Source organism: Phodopus roborovskii, unplaced genomic scaffold (assembly GCF_943737965.1).
Source record: "Phodopus roborovskii unplaced genomic scaffold, PHOROB, whole genome shotgun sequence".
Lineage (NCBI taxonomy): Eukaryota > Metazoa > Chordata > Mammalia > Rodentia > Cricetidae > Phodopus > Phodopus roborovskii.
The window spans coordinates 54,571,411-54,575,150 of record NW_026126418.1 but is presented as its reverse complement, the minus strand read 5'-3'; the positions used below and the strand labels follow the sequence as shown (position 1 = coordinate 54,575,150).

Below are 3,740 nucleotides of genomic sequence, written 5' to 3'. Positions count from 1 at the left end.
TCTAACAAAGCTAATAATAGAATTACTACATATCCCACCCACACCATTCCTGGACATATACCCAAAGGAGTCCATATCCAGCTACAGAGATACCTGTTCAATCACATTCACGGTCTTTTTATTCCACAATAGCTAAATCATCCTAGATGTCCATCAATGGATGAATGGATAATGAAATGTGATGTATATACAACTGTTCTAGTTTCACTTTCTTTTTTTTTTTTTTTCTGTGAAAAAATACTCTGACAAAAATCACCTTAGAGGAGGAAATGTTTATTCTGCTTACAATTCCAGGTTAAGTTTACTGATGAAAGTTAAAGTGGGAATATAAAGCAGATCATATCATATCCATAGCCAAGAGCAGGCAAAAACAAATGCATGAATGCTACCTGTTTGTGTTCCATTTGATTTCTCCACTCTGACCCAGTTCAGGACTGCCTAGGGAATGGTATCACCTAAAGTGATCTGGATCTTTCCACATCAGTGAATTTAAGAAAACTCCCCACAGATATGTCTATAGGCCATCCCAGTGCAGACAATCCTTGAGTGAAACTCTTCCCCGGTGACTTTAGGTTGGGTTGAGAATTTAAGTTAATCATCAGAACAATTGCATTGCATTTTGTTCTAAAGTATGAAATTATAAAATTTATATGAAAACAGATGAAATTGGTATTACAGTGAGATAACTAAGGCCTAAAAAGACAAATGTTGTATATATTCTTTCTTACATGTGGATCCTAATCTCAAATTTTTAATTTATACATTTAATATTGAGTGTCCATGTCTATAAAAATCAGGAAGCTAGAAATTTCCCAGACAGAGGTTTTAAGTGAAGAGGGGACAGTAGAATACATGGACATGAAAGTGTGGGTTAAAAACTTAGATAAGTATGGGAATAGGCAATGGGGAGATGATTGGGTGGGAGGGAGAATAATAAAGACAGGATATATGCAAAATTTTTATAGAAACCATATTTTGTAAGCTAATTAAAAAAATATAACTTTTAGCTGGGTGGTGGTGGGCAATGTCTTTAATCCCAAGACTTGGGAATCAGAGGCAGGTTCCAGACCAGCCTGGTCTATAGAGAAAGTTCCAGGATAGCCAGGCTATACAGAGAAACCCTGTTTTGAAAAGACACATTCTATATATATATATATATATATATATATGTATATGTATATGTATATGTATATGTATATGTATATGTATATGTATATATCTTTGGGGGATTGTAGTGAACTTTGTTGATGTTGTTTAAGAGAGTAGAGTTCCCCAAGTCTTTCACCTTCTCCCAGGAGGCTGGGATGGAAACTGTGAACTGAGATGCTCAGTGTTGGTGGATGAGTTGGGATAGGAACTACTCAGCTCTAAGGGCCCCCCCCTTTCTCACTTTGGGGGGATGGATAGTCCAGGGCTTCTTACTTATTCCTTGGAGAAAGGCCAGGAGATCTACCACCCTGCTGTTTTTGTAGCCTCATTTGTTGTCATACCAGGAAATGAGCTGTACAAAGTTGTCATTTACATTTACATGTCATTACAAAGTAATGCCAGCATCATAGGTGGAAGAGTTTCACTAGATTGTCTGCTCCTCAGTGTAGCCCAGAATGCCCGTTCTTCTACTTCCTGCTTCACCACCTTCTTGATGTCATCATACTTGACAGTTTTCTCCAGGTGACATGTCAGATCCATGATGAACACATTGGGAGTAAGCATATGGAAGGCCATGCCAGTGTGTTTCCTGTTCAGCTCTGGGGTGACCTTGTCCACAGCCCTTGGCAGTGCCAGTGGAAGCAGGAATAATGTTCTGGGAAGCCCCACAGTCATCACATCACAGCTTCCCAAAGGGGCTATCTACAATCTTCTTATTGACAGTGACGGCATGGATTGTGGTCATGAGTCCTTCCACAATCCCAAAGTTGACATGGATGACCTTGGCTGGGGCAGGAGGGAGGGGATGCTAAACAGTTGGTGGTGCAGGAAGCATTTCTATCGATCTTGAGTGAATTGTAATAATTCTCATGGTTCACACCCATCACAAACATTGAGGCATCAGCAGAAGGGGCAGAGAGGATGACCTTTGTGACTTCATCCTTCAAGTGGGCCCCAGTCATCTCCAGGGTGGTGAAGATACCAGTAGTGTCTGTAGTGTACTTGGCACCAGCTTCACCCATTTATTGTTGGCAAGATCTCATTCCTGGAAGATGGAGATGGCTTTCCTACTGATAACAAGGTTCTAGTTCTCAGCCTTGACTGTACAGTTGCATTTGTAGTGGGTAGAATCATACTGGAACATGTAGACTATGTATTTGAGGTCAGTGAAGGCATCACTATCTATTTTGCTAGAGCTGTGGTTACCAATGGCTACTGAAGACAGGCTTGGTAATATGGCACCCAATATGGCCAAATCTAATCATTCTAACTTTCACTATTGTGTCTCAGGATGAGGCTCTCTTTGGAAAGAGGAGGAGCAGAGAGACATTTTTTTTTTTCAAGAAGTTTGATCACAATATACTGTGGTGATGGACAATGCTTTGGCCAGAGGACATGGATCTTTAAGTGAAAATCTCAGGGCCAGCTATGGGATATTTCCTTATATGGTATTGGCCAGAGGAGCTCTAAAGCCTCTTCCAAACAATACAGGCTATAGTTGTTGCTCTTACTAGATGGAAATACTCTATTGTTGAATACACAATACAGTTTGGTTATAGGACATAGAGAAATCAAGCTGGACTTCTCTGGAACTGATCTGAAAACTATCTCCCAGAGGTTCTTCCCAGTGCCAAAAGGTTCTATGGAGGTTACTGGGGGGAAAAAGTCATGAATGATATTACCAACAGTGAACCCTGAATGCTGCTTCATTACTGACTTCCTAGGCAAGATGTATAATGCAATAGTGGCATAAATATTATGGGGATGACCAGCCACTTTGTGATTGGCTCTGAGGTTGGCTCCACAAGAATGAGTTAATGCAGTGATTCTCAATGTGTGGGTTGCGACCCCACTGGCAGTCGAATGACCCTTTCAGAGGGGTTGCCCAAGACCATCAGAAAACACAAGTACTTACATTACAATTCATAACAGTAGCAAAATTACAGTTACAAAGTAGCAACGACGATTTTATGGTTGGAGTCACCACAACATGAGTCAATGCATTAGGAAGGTTAATGAATTAATGCCTAGCACTGCAAACTAGTGAAAAGCCCATGGTTGGGGAGGACCTGAGCTGTAGTGGGGCAACCTACTCCTGTTGTTTTGTTAAACAGAACTGCTGTCAATCTGCCTCCTAAATATTTGTTTATACCCATATATTAGTGCTGCTCTCAACCTTGGCCAGAAAAGTTTCCCTTTGCAGCTGGCAGCAGTCAATGCAGAGACGTATAATTAGTCAAAAGTACTAAAGTGACTGCTGGGCGCTTGGCCCTAAATAGGACATCTATATCAACCCCAGAAAGCTCCAGGAGCATCAAGGAACAGGGAAGCCAGAGGATGGAGTGCTGTGAAATACTATCTTCTGGGCATGATATGGAACTGACGGCAGCTACAGTGACCCTGGAAAGACCAAGCCAGGCAATAATTCCAACCTTGTTGGGGGAAGGATGCATGAGGCCTTAGTTGAGGAACTATTGTCTTCTGGAAAGAGAGGGAGTCATTTTTCTTTAGGGATGTGGCTACTGGTAGACTGCTCACGTTTATGAAGGCAGTGCTAATTGGACTCAGTAAGCTATATTAAAAAGAAGACA

At 41.2% G+C, this 3,740-nt stretch overlaps 1 pseudogene; it reads right to left on the bottom strand.

Moving 5' to 3' along the window:
* Positions 1–1,474: 1,474 nt before the first annotated feature.
* Positions 1,475–3,433, bottom strand: LOC127221893 (glyceraldehyde-3-phosphate dehydrogenase-like; annotated as a pseudogene).
* Positions 3,434–3,740: the final 307 nt, after the last annotated feature.